The 15,972-nt window shown below is 43.3% G+C and overlaps 1 pseudogene; it reads right to left on the bottom strand.

The window, feature by feature from the left end:
* Positions 1 to 13,727: 13,727 nt before the first annotated feature.
* On the bottom strand, positions 13,728 to 13,844 carry LOC124728348 (annotated as a pseudogene).
* Positions 13,845 to 15,972: the final 2,128 nt, after the last annotated feature.

Raw genomic sequence — 15,972 nt, 5'->3', positions numbered from 1 at the left:
GTCCAGAAATCTATCAATATCGAAAATGGGCATTGGGGTTTGCCAGTGGCATAATGTTGAACTGTGTGGGATCATAAGGGGATGTATATTTCATCGTCAGTGATCCAGTCGAAGACTTCTGACCAACACAAGGGAAGACCGCTGTGTTGTGCACCAGGCGCATAGTAGTCCATCCACATCTGCGCCTGTCTTCTGGGAACAAGTAATGGAGTCCCTGCTCATGCTCATTCTATGTCTCCCAGAAACAGCCGGACTACGGAATCACAACCCCATGCTCAGGCTGCCGATAATACCGCAACACAAACGGCTCCATTTGGAGTGGTTCCGTCGCTGAGAAGCGTGAACTGCCAATGTATGACGTACTTAGTGATGAGTCCTGTTTTGATCATCCATGCGAAAATAGCGGCGACTTGGGGAGAGGTCTCATTCTTCTGGTGTTTTGGAGAGGCAAAGCGGTGTTACTCCTGGTAGCCACTGGAGCCACTAGATATGACTTCAAGCCACGGCTGGTAATGGTTGAAGGAAGTGTGATGGCACGATGGTACGTCCTGGACAGCCTGCATCCTCACTTGTTCAGTGTCATGCGTTGTAGCATGGTGCCATTTTTCAACACCACAATTCTCGTCCTCACAACTGACCGAGTGGCACAGTGGTTAGCACACTGGCCCACGTCCAGATTGTGGGCTTTCAAATGGTTCAAATGGCTCTGAGCACTATGGGACTTAACATCTGTGGTCATCAGTCCCCTAGAACTTAGAACTACTTAAACTGAACTAACCTAAGGAAATCACACACATCCATGCCCGAGGCAGGATTCGAACCTGCGACCGTAGCTGTCACGCGGTTCCAGACTGAAGCGCCTAGAACCGCACGGCCACACCGGCCGTCCTTGTGGGCTTTCAAATAGAAATAATGAATGTGAGGTGGTGGCCCTCAACTACGTACCCTCACACTCAAAGTTGCAATATTAAAAGTTATGGCTGGTTTCGTTGTCTAGGGGCTGGGATACGTTGTTGCCGCATTACAGGCCAAATACTGCTGTGTCTACAGTATACGATAAGAATACAAACATGAATCGAATGGTCGAAGGTTTCTATCACTCGGCAATTGCGAATTATGAAAGTAACATATAAATTTATAAATGAAAGATACCAATTAAATAAAATTTGCAGGTACTATCTTAACGACTTCAAATGACGAGTATGATAGTAGAAGTACTTTTGAGAATGCGGTATATTTCTGCAAAACACTTATTGGTGTCGATGGCTCAGCAGTTAAATAAAATATAAGATGAATAACAGGGAAACAATAGATTCCTGCTGCACGTAATTAGTCATGAACAACAACATAGCTCGTGAGATATTCACTTCTAAACTCACACTACGTCTTTACTGTAGAAACCACGGAAATCTCACAAGTGCACAAGTCGGCACTGCGAAGTTTTTCTATCTGCCGCGACCACACTCCCAGTCTCTCTCGCGATCGTGCGTCCGTCGAGTCCCCTGCGACTCTCCCTAGCGCCGCACTGTTCAGAGCTCCCCGTGTCCTGTGCCGTCCTGTCCAGCACTCACCCCCGAAACGATGCTCCTCCCCACTTCCATACAGTCCTTCCACGTGTCCTTTTTGCAACGATCGCTGTGATTGGCTAGAGCACTTCCACCCTGTTTTCAAGCCAACGCACACTCACAAACATAATGAAACATATTCGAAATACTAGATTTACATTTAAATACTTGAAATTAAATAAATATTCCTACCGCTGGACCATAAACACGCTGTAACACACATTATTAACTACATGAAGAATTAAATAAACATATATCAAAAGAAAAGAAGCAAAAGGTAGGCCAGGGGCCTAGTGTCTCTGTGCTTTCTAACACACAATAAATATTAACCAATTTCTTCATGAATACTGTAGTATATATCGAATATAAACAAAGACATAGATGAATAAATATATTTATAAGCCTGCTGCTACCGTTTTTTGTTTAACTTTGGAGTATTTATGGCCTAACGCGATCGATAGTAATCGGCCACTTCGACCTCCAATAACTCAGGTACTATTCAAGTTACATGCCTGTAATTCATACCAATGGCGAATGGCGATCGACAAAATCGGATGAAGCGTTTATATTTTGGAAATTCGTTGCTGGGTGTTACTTGTATAATTTACCGTCAGATACTAAACTTTCAACTAATAAAGATATTGAAAATCTGATTACACCATCAGAATTCTCGTGCAAATAATAGTAATATACATATTTCTTTTTGAGGTATCATGATTCATCTGGCTACTATTAACTTGTATACGAACTGTGAAATGTCTGCGATTAAGGTTTCACAAAGTCCGCTATCTTTGGCACTCCCGGCATGTCTCCTTCATCAACACAGTGTCATCATGGAATTCCCAGCCACGCGGTTGCTAAGCTAACATCCGGCACCACATGGTTGCTGCCGGGCCGCGACCCACCAAGAGGTCACAGCTCGGCCACGCCAACGTCGAACTTCAAATATTTTCGATTCGCCACGACTCGTCTGCTACCTCACAGGCTATCCTCATATAAGTTTTCCGTGGTTTCCCTAAATCGGTTCAGACATATAACGCGACGGTTCCTTTGAAAGGGCACAGCCGACTTCCTTCCCCGTCCTTCCATAATCCGATGGGACCGATGACCTCGCTGTTTGGTCCCTTCCCCCCAAAAGCAACCAACCAATCAATCGTCCACGAGCAACACTTGTGTCTACGAATTCCCTGCGAGACGTAGAGGTGGCCGACAAGATCTGCAGATCCGCCCCATTTGTCTTAGTTGTGGGACCACCTCGCATCTCAATCTGTCCCTGTGCCAGTATCCAGAGCATCAAGGACCAGTTACAAAAGTCGTAGGGCAGCTTGCCTCAGCAGAAGACAGAACAGCTTTATGGCGCATCCCGACCAAACCAGTGCATGCTTCCATGCTAGAAAGGATGCTACGTCATGTTGCCGGCCGGGGTGGCCGAGCGGTTCTAGGCGCTACAGTCTGGAACCGCGTGACCGCTGCGGTCGCAGGTTCGAATCCTGCCTCGGGCATGGATGTGTTAGGTTAGTTAGGTTTAAGTAGTTCTAAGTTCTAGGGGACTGATGACCTCAGCAGTTAAGTCCCATAGTGCTCAGAGCCATTTTACGTCATGTTGATAATTGGGCTGTTACTGCCAATTCTTTGGAAATTTGACCGATCATCGCAAATTACTTCACATACCCTCTCAGCTCGGCAAGTATCATATCGTTCTTTCTTTCAGGACGTACATTTACTATTCTTCCTGGCAATATGTACAGGCAGGTATGTATAGGGATGGGAGAGTTCGAATACCGAGAGCCCTGAACAAAGACTTTATCGAAGCTATCGAACAGACACCGCCAATACGCCAACTGCCCTTTAGTGGGATACAAGTGTTCTTGGTAAAAGATACCTGCAAATATTCTTCTCCGCTCCTTTCTTTGCAGTAGATAATGTGAAGCTAAATTAAACCAATGGCAGATCGCTCGGAGGCCTTTAAGCAATCGTTCTCTGCAGCTCGTGGTCTTGCGGTAGCGTTCTCGCTTCTCGCGCACGGGTTTCTGGGTTCGATTCCCGGAGGGGTCAGGGATTTTCTCTGCCTCGAGATGACTGGGTGTTGTGTCGTCTTCATCACCATCATTCATCCCCATTACGGTCGGAGGAAGGCAATGGCAAACCACCTCCGCTAGGACCTTGCCTAGTACGGCGGTGCGGGTTTCCCGCATCGTCCTCTACTCTCCTCGGAGTATGTGATCTCATCATCAGCATCTTCGCAATCTCCGTGCATGAAGCGAATGTGAGGAAACCTTACTGTGTGAAAAAATAAAAAAAAGTTTTTCTGCTTTGGAAGTTGCGGTTACTTGCAAAAATTACATGTAGATACAGAAAGAATAGATGACAGTAGGACTCGCTTTGGCGCTGTTCCTGCCTGGCAGACATTTCGCTGCTTAGTCATTCTGAAAAGTCTGCAAAGTGACCAGCTGACTTGCAGTTTCTTGTGACGCTGCCAGCGCCCTGCCGGTTCGCTTCTGGCCCGCTAGTATTATAACAGCCTCACCTCCAGGATGAATAAAAAGCCACACACGTCCCGAGATGGCCGCTCTCCAGAACTGTGAAATAGAACGATGCGCACGTGACAGGGAAACACATTCACGAGAAGTGACGTCTGTGAAATGTAACTTACGCTTTACCTGCTTTAAATCAGTTTCTTAACTGATTCATTAAGTAAATGCCACGATTCGTGTCCACAGGCTTGTTAGAGATCGCAACTAATCTTCTAACGAAAACATTACATTTTAATTATTTATTGCACTTCACTTATTACATTTTTAATGTTTAGTAAGAACGTCATTACAAAGTTTGCTTCAGTCGACGCTCACATACATTGTCTTATCACTGTACAGGATTCGGCCGCCTAGTGATTGTCTGCCTGCATCTGCATCTATACCCGGAAGCCACACTAAGCTATGTGGTAGAGAGTACTTCTGTTACCACCATCTCTAACCCCTATTTCCTGTTCCATTCCACGAATGGCGAGTGGGAAAAATGACTGTCGGTGAAGCTCCATATGACATCTAATTTGCCTGATTTTTTTTTAATCACGAATATTTCGCGAGACGTGTGTGGAAATAGTCTATATGTTGCCCGGCTCTTCTTCCAACTAAGCTCTCAAAATTTCAACAGTAAACTTCATTACTACGATTAACAAAACGGTCACAAGCTCAGAAAGGAGTTCAATACGTGGCAGCAAAACTTTTTGGTCGTTTTCCTGGTAAAATAAAACGTTTCACCGGTAGCAAATTAAGTTTTAAATCGAAATTACAATCGTTTCTCCTGGACCACTCCTCCTGTTCCACGCAAGAATTTCTAAATAAAAACTGATAGCCTGTTAATAATAAAAAAAACAAAAATACTGGCTTTAAGTACAACTAAAATCGATCTGTTCATTTAACACTAAACATAGATACACTACTCGCCATTAAAATTGCTACACCAAGAAGAAATGCAAATGAGAAACGGGTATTCATTGGACAAATATATCATACTAGAACTGACATGTGATTACATTTTCAAGAAATTTGGGTGCATAGATCCTGGGAAATCAGTACCCAGAACAACCACCTCTGGCCGTAATAACGGCCTTAATACGCCTGGCCATTGAGTCAAACACAGCTTCGATCGCGTGTACAGGTACAGCTGCTCATGCAGTTTCAACACAATATCACAGTTCATCAAGAGTAGTGACTGGCGTATTGTAACGAGCCAGTTGCTCGGCCACCATTGACCAGACGTTTTCAGATGGTGAGAGATCTGGAGGATGTGCTGGGCAGGGCAGCAGTCGAACATTTTCTGTATCCAGAAAGGCCCGTACAGGACCTGCAACATGCGGTCGTGCATTATCCTGCTGAAATGTAGGGTTTCGCAGGGATCGAATGAAGGGTAGAGCCACGGGTCGTAACACATCTGAAATGTAACGTCCACTGTTCAAAATGCCGTCAGTGCAAACAAGAGGTGACCATTAAAATTGCTACACCACGAAGATGACGTGCTATAGACACAAAAAATAAAACGGACAGGAAGAAGATGCTGTGATATGCAAATGATTAGCTTTTCAGAGCATTCACACAAGTTTGGCGTCGGTGGCGACACCTACAACGTGCTGACATGAGGAAAGCTTACAACCGATTTCTCATACACAAACAGCAGTTGACCGGCGTTGCCTGGTGAAACGTTGTTGTGATGCCTCGTGTAAGGAGGAGAAATGCGTACCATCACGTTTCCGACTTTGTAAAGGTCGGATTCTAGCCTATCGCGATTGCGGTTTATCGTATCGTGAGGTTGCTGCTCGCGTTGGTCGAGATCCAATGACTGTTAGCAGAATATGGAATCGGTAGGTTCAGGAGGGTAATACGGAACGCCGTGCTGGATCCCAATGGCCTCGTATCACTAGCAGTCGAGATAACAGGTATCTTATCCGCATGGCTGTAACGGATCGTGCAGCCACGTCTCGATCCCTGAGTCAACAGGTGGGGACGTTTGCAAGACAACAACCATCTGCACGAACAGATCGACGACGTTTGCAGCAGCATGGACTATCAGCTCGGAGACCTTGGCTGCGGCTACCCTTGACGCTACATCACATACAGGAGCGCCTGCGATGGTGTATTCAACGACGAACCTGGGTGCACGAATGGCAAAACGTCATTTTTCCGGATGAATCCAGGTTCTGTTTACAGCATCATGATTGTCGCATCCGTGTTTGACGATATCGCGGTGAACGCACATTGGAAGCGTGTATTCGTCATCACCATACTGGCGTATCACCCGGCGTGACGGTATGGGGTGCCATTGTTACACGTTTCGGTCACCCCTTGTTCACATTGACGGCACTTTGAACAGTGGACGTTACATTTCAGATGTGTTACGACCCGTGGTTCTACCCTTCATTCGATCCCTGCGAAACCCTACATTTCAGCAGGATAATGCACGACCGCATGTTGCAGGTCCTGTACTGGCCTTTCTGGATACAAAAAAGTTCGACTGCTGCCCTGGCCAGCACATTCTCCAGATCTCTCACCAATTGAAAACATCTGGTCAATGGCAGTCGAGCAACTGGCTCGTCACAATACGCCAGTAACTACTCTTGACGAACTGTGGTATCGTATTGACGCTGCATGAGCAGCTGTACTTATACACGCCATCCAAGCTCTGTTTGACTCAATGCCCAGGCGAATCAAGGCCGTTATTACGGCCAGAGGTGTTGTTCTGGGTACCGATTTCTCAGGATCTATGCACCCAAATTGCGTGAAATTGTAATAGTATGTCAGTTCTAGTAAAATATATTTGTCCAATGAAATTATAAATCTGCTTTTTGTTCTTGGTGTGGAAATTTTGATGGCCAGTAGTGTATATAAACCGATTAATAAAGAAATATTACTGCGGTCTTGACTGTTCATTTTTATAATTAATTCATGCGGATAGTTAAAGATCCAACGTGCGAGGGCAATATCTTAGACCTTGTAGTAGGTAATATACATGAAGTTTTCCAATTATTTAATGTCGAGGAGGGTGTCCGTGATCGTAAGGTTGTGGTAATAATATTAATGAGTACGCGTTTACAAGTAATGTTGAACAAAGTAGGAAAATATTTTTGGTTGCCAAGAGTGAGATTAGAGCAACTGCAGAGTATGTAAGTAGCCAACCTGAAGTGCTCAGCTTTGAGGATGAAGGTGTGGGGCAGAATTGCGTAGAACTATTTCTTTGTCGATGGCGTGTTACGAGTCAACGTGTCCTCCAAAGGAGCCTCAATGAAATGTTGACTCCCAGTATGCTTACTCACAGCCATCGGCCCGAGAAATATTTTTAGACACTTGATAATGACTACACAGTCAAATCCTGTGAAACCATAGAACAGTTTACGTGAATATTTACTGAAATAAGCTTGATGGTGAAATTTAATGTGGTCACTGATGCTATCCGCCAATAACATGGCAAATTAGCCGCAGATGGAAAAGCGAAGGAATTCAGTACATGACATTCAGCGCCTAACATTACGGACGTCTCTTCAGAGAGGGTTCTAACCATATCCGTACAGCAAGCGAGTAGCGAATGAGTGCAGGGAGACTCTCGCAACTTTCAGAATATGATGTAAGTCCTGTTCCTAACGTGTCTGTATGAACAACATTAGAATAATGTAACGTATAGAAGACGGAGGGGAAACTTTTAGGAACTTTTTGCGCACTAACAACTGAGATTGCAGTTTCTACGTTATAAACTCGAATAAGGGAACTGCATAGCAGGAAATTTCTGTTGTGGCAATAACAAGCGTTTAGGCTAAGACTGAAGCAGTAAATTTTTAAGATTATACATCAAGAATAAGATTGGAACATCATAACTACCTTCCTAATCCTCAGGCAAATTATGAAATAAAAGGCATACACCTTGAAACAAATTTATTCCACGCCATACTAAGTGAAGATGTTCGTGCTGACAAAAAAAAAACTGTCCCTTGGTATCGTCGTACACTGTTTTATTATCGAATACCGCTCATGCATACAATCACGTTAAATTTTATGAACCACACGGTATGTAATCACAGCATAGTTATATGAAAGGAAAAAATTGTCATCCATATACCTTAAGACAAGTAATGGCAGACTTCTCAATGTTGGCACACGACAGAACATTCTCCGTCCGCAAAGTTTCGCCTGGTCACGGACTGTAGACGTTAAATAGACCAGCCTGACAGTACAGGAGGTGAGATAGGTGACAGGGCGCGTAGTGGCGGACTTCCAAGACTGTGAAGCACTGGCGTGTGCTCTTGAAGCCACCAAGTAGTTTCCAGTTGAGAAATGTAGCCGATGCATCACACGCTCTGTTGACGGAAGTACGTAAATCCCACCACTAACAGGTTAACTAAGCGACTGCAACATAGATTCCTGACGTTAAAATCAGATGAAAGTTATCAATTCGTTTACGCCGAAACAACGCTACATTAGTAAAGATCCATAATTCATTATTCATTTTTAGGTGGTCTTCTTCAGAAAATAAAAATACTTCGACGATTCAGCCTTGGAGAGAAGAAGAAAGAATCTCAATTTATGGTTGATCTCCGTTTTACTCTCACGTATTTCCGTCATGTTACGCTATCATCAATAAACAATACATTCAATCGTTCATGCCGACGTCCTTGTTGGGCTGTAATACTGTTACGAGGGGCGTTCAATAAGAAGTGCATCACTTTTTCTCTCGGTCAGTTTGGGTTGATAAAATGCGAGATTTGTTGTGGAACATCGTGGAATATTTCCGCTTCAGCCCCCAAAACATTCGTGAAGTCCCGATTAGTGGCGGCGCTATATGTAGCCTTAAAAATGGCGTCTGTTACGGAGTTGCGTTCCAAGTAGAGAGGTACCATCTAGTTTCTTTTGGCGGAAGACGACGATCTCTGCTATTCACTTTACATATCTGAAATGTACGATAAGCAGTAACTTCTCGGCTGTTAAAAGTCCACAGCCCTGATACAGTCTCCAATTTACCACCACTAACTAGAGGAAAAGTAACCGTACCGTTACCATGCGCGCTAGCATCAGCATTAGTAAGTGTAAAATTCAGTACGCATCCACAAAACACTGAAGGACCATGAAGAATAACTTGCGCACCTACTCCGCTCTTCGTAGTAATAGATATATTATCAATAGCTTTATACACTGTAAGGCCAGTACGCCTTCGCACCTAAAAGACTAGTTATGCCGCGTTATTTTAGGAGGAGAAGGCGTACTCGCCTTACAGTGTATAAAGCTATTGATAATATATCTATTACTACGAAGAGCGGAGTAGGTGCGCAAGTTATTCTTCATGGTGCTTCAGTGTTCTGTAGATCCATACTGAATTTTACACTTACTAATGCTGATGCTAGTGCACATGGTAATGGTTGGGTTGCTGTGGCTCCACCGCGCGGGGTTAGCCGAGCGGTCTCAGGCACTGCAGTCATGGACTGTGAGGCTGATCCCGGCGGAGGTTCGAGTCCTCCCTCGGGCATGGGTGTGTGTGTTTGTACTTAGGATAATTTAGGATAAGTAGTGTGTAAGCTTAGGGACTCATGACCTTAGCAGGTAAGTCCCATAAGATTTCACACACATTTGAACACACACACACATATATATATATATATATATATATATATATATATATTTGCTGTGGCTCTAGTTCGTGGTGGTAAAGTGGAGACTGTATCAGAGCTCGAGGCTTTTAACAGCCGAGAAGTTATTGCTTATCGTACATTTCAAATATGTGAAGTGCATAACAGAGATCGTGCTTCATCTTACTTTATGTCTACAATGCCGTTGGTTCTTAGGGCAAGGAATCGTCGTAAAGTAAATGAATCAGAGTGTGTCCGTATGGGTTAAAGGAGCACTGAATTCTGCTAAGATTAAAGTTGCACAATGTCTACGGAGACTTAGCAGTGAAAAAAAGCGTGATGAGTCGTTGGGTGAGGAGCGTGGCATCATCGCAAGTGTAGCATCGCGCAAATCTGTCCTATCTCCCGTGAGCCGTCCGGCCGCACACGGCCTTTGACTACTGCAGTATTGGAACGTGCGGACACTCGTATTGGACGTGATCGACGGATCACAATCAAACACTTCACTGGAGAACAAGACGTCTCTGTTTGTAGGCTGACACGCCAGTCTGCCGCTTCGGGTATTATTCAAAGATATGTACTCGCTGGTTTCCTCGTCGCCTAACAGAAGATCATAGACAACTACGATGGACCATCTGTGCCGAGTTCGTTAAGCGTTACGAGGCTGATCGTGACATTTTTTTCTGGAACGTCGTCTCAAAAGACCAAACGTGGGTTCATCACTTCGCATCTGAAACAAAACGGCAATTCACGGGGTGGCGCCACGCCATATCTCCTCCGAAGAAAAAACCGCACCTTCAGCCAGTAAATTCATGGCGACAGTCTTCTGGGATTCTGGAGGGGTTATTTTGTTTGATATCCTCCCTCGTGGTGCAACGATCAACTCGGAAGTGTATAGTACTGCCTTTAGAAGACTGAAGATACAGCTTCAGCTTGTTCGTCGCCACAAAATACAAACTAACTTGTTCTTTCTGCTGAGAACTTTTCCGAGTTGTATGGTTGTGATCCATGGAACTCTTCAATCCCTGACGTTTCTTCTAATGCTACGTTGGGCCTCGCACAAGTCCTAAACCTCGCACAAGTCCGCGCACCTGAGAGGAGCTCACAAAACTTCATTAGACTGTTTTTCCTCATCCACCCTACAGCCCGCATCTCCCACCTTTCGACTTTAACCTGTTTGGCCCAATGAAAGATGCACTCCATGGGAAGCAGTACGTGCATAGTGTGGAGGGTGTTGGCTCCAACGTCGACCAGTAAAGAGGTACCATGCAGACAGACAGGACCTCCCGGTAAGGTGGGGTAAGGTCGTCGCACTGAACAGAGATTATGTTGAAAAGTAGGGGTTTTTAGGCAAAAGAGTGGGGAATAAATTATGTATTGGGCTCCTGAATGAAACCAACCGGATTGCGGAAAAAAGTGTTGCGTTACCTATTAAACGCCCCCTAGTATTTCAACACAATCTGTGATATGGAATTTAGATTTTTGTTGGTGGTAGTATCACGTTATCATGACTTTATAAACATTACTGACATGCACTGTTTCACTGTTCACAATATGCTTATCCATGAATGTGTTCTAAGGTTCTAAAAAATGTCCACAGATTAGTAATCCAACTGAGATCGTGTTCCTAATGACCTCTCCATAGAAGGGATCAACGAGTAAATCATACACGGACATATGACACCCGTCAAACAAACTGTTAGCATTGAATTTTTAAAAAAAATATTCATTGTAGGCCTACGAGTTTGGGAAAATGCGCAGGACGATAGTTCTCTCTCAGGTCTTAATATAGGTCATAGAAAGAAGCAGTAAATATGAACTATTATTTTGTAAGGAAGTGAACTTTTCGAGAAAGTTTCGAACAATTACGTGCGGACAGTAGATGACAAAGGAGTGACGGAATCGACATATATAATTTTCTTATGCAATATCTACAATAAGAAACATCTGTAATTAGTTTATATCCAAGGTCTAGAATCGTAGAACTGAAGAAACTGGATTTGAGAGAAACTGTTTTCGGTGGTACTGGAAGGGAGAAATAAATATTGGGAATACGGTTCCTCTGCTATTATCTAAGCCTTCTTCGATTTGCAGATGACTTACTACAACTGGAAAAGGGTGGTAATAAATACTGTAAAAAAGGTCTACAGGGAACTACAACAAGGCTGAATGAATAACAAAGGTGTAGAATTTTAATATCGTTTGTTTGATTTAAAAAATGTTCGGAAGCATTACTTTTCAGTACGCACTAAAAGGTTTGAGAAAATTTAAGAGATATTTATTTGAAACTAAAATGAAGATGGGCTAGACAACTATGGTGTGAATTTCTCGAGGTAAGCAACTGCCATACAACCAGTTAGTTGAGTATTTGTAGACTACATCAGGAAATGAGCAGAGCGTAAATGGATGTGTAAACCAGAAAATAGTAATGAGTAGGAAAGTCTGCGATAGGCTTTTATTGAACAGTAGAAAAAATGGGTAGGGGTTCTGCTGATGACAGATTGCATGCAGATCCTCAAAGACATGCACATGTCAATCAACCAAGAGTTACTGGTTCAACGCTAATGTTCTGATCTACAACAGAAGACAGTTTTTATTCCGAATTTGGTTTGCTTTTGGAGCAAGATAGCAAATGATTTGTCTTGTCTATTATTTGCAACAGTGTCGTTAAAATAGTACGGAAAAGTATTTTCTAGAATCTTTTAAGTAACATACGCCTGGTTTGCGTCGTACGGCGTTTTTAAAATTTCTTAGTCCTATGTTATACATAGTTCTCCTGCTGGAGGAGCACTTGTTGTACGACACAACTTGGCATTTGGTGTTGATATGCTGGAATGATGGCATGCAATACAGGAGATGATTACTATCCCAAGTAAAAAGCGCCAACATTTAGACAAGATGCTTTTTATTCCAGTCTATGATTTCAATATCAATTCTTTAGACGATGACCGGTTTCAGTCCGTAATGACCATGCTCAGTTCTTTTTTACACCATGTCCTAAAGTGCTGTGCTGATTATATTTATATGTTTTGATGATGCCATTATGGCCGTGTCACTTTAGGATATGGTGTAAAAAAGATCTGAGGATGGTCATTACGGACTGAAACCGGTCTTCGTCTAAATAACTGATATTGTGATCATAGACTGGAATAAAAAGCATTTGACAGTACTGGATCACTGTTTGTATATGCGTTTATGTCGCAGTTGGTGGATTTAGACAAGAAATAAAGCCGCGTAGGATGTATTTTAACTAAAACGCATTTCATGTTTTTGAGTATTAGCCGACACATATACGACTTATGAGAAAGGACTGCCTCTTTATAACTACTTTGTAATTTGACGTCAGAATGTGTTATCTAATACATCAGTATGGGAAGAGGCAGCCCATCAGCAGCAAATAGAGAGAGACTCAGCACGGCAGTTCAGCCTCCTCTCTCAGACTAAATACAATTGCTGGTCAATAGCGGTGCCGGTTTTCCTGACTCATCTTACATTCCGTCGATATCGTCCCTCTGGAAAGCTGACGTGGTTCATCAATTATTGCCTTTGGTGACACGGATGAGGACGTTGCTAGATTGTACAGAAGGCATTCGGCCCTCGAGGCATTCACTTATGCACAATGTATAGAGCATTAAAGAACCCATTACGAGATACGCACTGGACAACGACGTGCAAGGTATATATAAAGACACCCGCCAAAAACAAGAAAAACAATATCAGTTGTTTCAAATTATAAGTAAAGGACTCAAACAAAAATCACAAAACAAGTTTGAAGTTGATGTGTTTAACAGACAATTGCGTTATACATGATTAGCTCTACCCCACCGCCAAAACTTTAGTTTTTGTTCATGGAGTACTTTGGTACAAGTTATCCGTTGTCTCCGATAAAGCACTCCGTCTTCAGGCCACAATTGGACTACCGGGACCATCCGACCGCCGTGTGGTCAGCACACCGCTCTCCCGGTCGTTGTGATGGTTTTCTTTGACCGGAGCCGCTACTATTCGGTCGAGTAGCTCCTCAATTGGCATCACGAGGCTGAGTGCACCCCGAAAAATGGCAACAGCGCATGGCGCCTGGATGGTCACCCATCCAAGTGCCGACCACGCCCGACAGCGCTTAACTTCGGTGATCTCACGGGAACCGGTGTATCCACTGCGGCACGGGCGTTGCCTGTCTCCGATAGCTGATTACATATTAACTGAGTTTCGTTTGAATTTTTATTCCCATCTCTTTTTGTATCTGCATTGCACTGAAAATATCTGCCCAGAGTGCAGATGTCGACGTATTCGCTGTGAGTCTTGTCTGGAAATAAATTTGTTCCATTCACTCACGGTACTTGGTGCTGAGTAGAGTAATGACTACTTTACTCTTCCCGCAGAGCTGGAATTCTGTACCACTTGGTTCTGTCTTGTGTCTATTTTTCTTGCAATACTACTTGTACGTTAACAGTAATACATTCTGCCGTTATCATGGTAGCCGTCATCTTCAACAGTACTTGTGAGGGGACAGTTCTGCATTTGTTTCATACTGTACTGTACACTGAACAGTGACAGAACAGACTGGAGACGCTGTAAGAAAAGGTGTTTCGCCTGAGGATTGTTGCATTACTCCGTTTTTTACCGTACGGTTGGGTGGTTGAATATATTACCAGGTTTTTCATCGATGGGACGAAATTGTGCGTGCAAGACTCGGTTCAAAATTTCTGAACTTTCTGAAGATCAGTCTGAGATTTAAAGAAGAACACTCTTCAACATTGTCACAGAGAGATTAGGTTACTGTAACTTTTGCGCACAGTGGGTACCAAAATCTACAAAGAAGAGGGTGAGGAATTTCTCGACAGAGTAATGTCTGGGGATGAGACATGGGTGTAGTATGTCAATTATGAACTTAAAAAGCACTCCAAACAGCAGGGCATACTCATTTTCCCAAAAACCCCAAAAAATTTAAGCAAACGCTGCAGAACCACAAAATGATGGCTACTATCTTTTTGGGGCGGTAAAGGAATTTTGGGAACAGATTTCATGAGAGTAATACTTGAGAATACTGTGACATTACAGGGTTATTGTGAGACTCTTATGAAACTCCGTAGATCAATCCAAAAGAAAACGGCATGGGATGATTACCAAAAGTATTATTCCCCTTCACGACAACGTATGACCCTCAAATTGCGAACCGATCGAAGAAAAAACTCAATTTTGGGCTTGAGACTTTTCAGTGTCCACACTATAGCCCGGAATTTGCACCGAGCGACCTTCATCTCTTCCTCAAGATGAAGTCATGGCTGGCTACCCAGACCTACACGACCGACGAAGAGCTCAAGGATGCTGTCAACAACTGGCTGAAGCACCAGAAGGCACCGTTCTTTGATGAAAGATTAGGAATCTGATGTCATGGTAAGAGAAGTGCTTGTATTTGGGTGGCGGCTGTGTGGAGAAGTCTGAACATTTAAGTATACAAAGTCCATAAAAAAATAACAAGTCTTTTTCTTTTAAAAAGAAATATAGTGAAACGGAGGTTAATTTATGAATAGCCCTCGAATTTTCACAGAAACAAAAGTAATTGTGGTTATGAACCAATAAATCGTAACTATTTTATTACTCTGTGACGGGATATTGGTGACAGCCCTTTAAAAAGATTAGTTATCACAGCGTCGCGTACTTAATATGTTGCGAAACGCCGTGTGTAAAAACGGGGTTTTCCGGTGCTCATAGCTCAGGTTCTATTGACGATGAAATGATAGGGTCAGAGGATTTGAATAACCCTTGGTCTAGGGACCAATTTGTTACCCATCCGAATGACCAACGTAGTCTCACTATCCTACAGTACAAGGTCAAAGTATGAAATTGCAGACTTCCTCCTGTTTAGACAAATGGAGCAAATCGGTTGGCTCTCTTTGCATTTGTTGCGTTCTACGGTGGGCTTGATTGAATTTATGGAGGCACCATTAGTTCATGGGCGGTTCCTCGAAAAAAAACCCAAAAAAGGGTTTTCATTGTATTTTCGCAATCACCAGCGGACCAAAACTCAGTCAATGATTCCAACATGGCTATGCAGAGAAGATGACTGAAATTTGTAAGATGCGTTCCTGAAATCCCGATCTCGAACAACCCGAAAATTTTCTTAATATTTTTATCCGTTTCCAAGATAGAGGAATTCAAAGTTACCCTACTTGTACACGTGAAATACGCACGTAATATCCGGTGTGAGACGGAAACGTAGATTATGAAGTCATGCAGAATGGATATTAGAGCTGTAAAGTGTCTCCGTTATCATCTGGGAACCCCAAGTTGTCGTACTGA

Source organism: Schistocerca piceifrons, chromosome 1 (assembly GCF_021461385.2).
Source record: "Schistocerca piceifrons isolate TAMUIC-IGC-003096 chromosome 1, iqSchPice1.1, whole genome shotgun sequence".
Taxonomy (NCBI): Eukaryota; Metazoa; Arthropoda; class Insecta; order Orthoptera; family Acrididae; genus Schistocerca; species Schistocerca piceifrons.
This window is presented reverse-complemented; position numbering and strand designations above follow the sequence as displayed.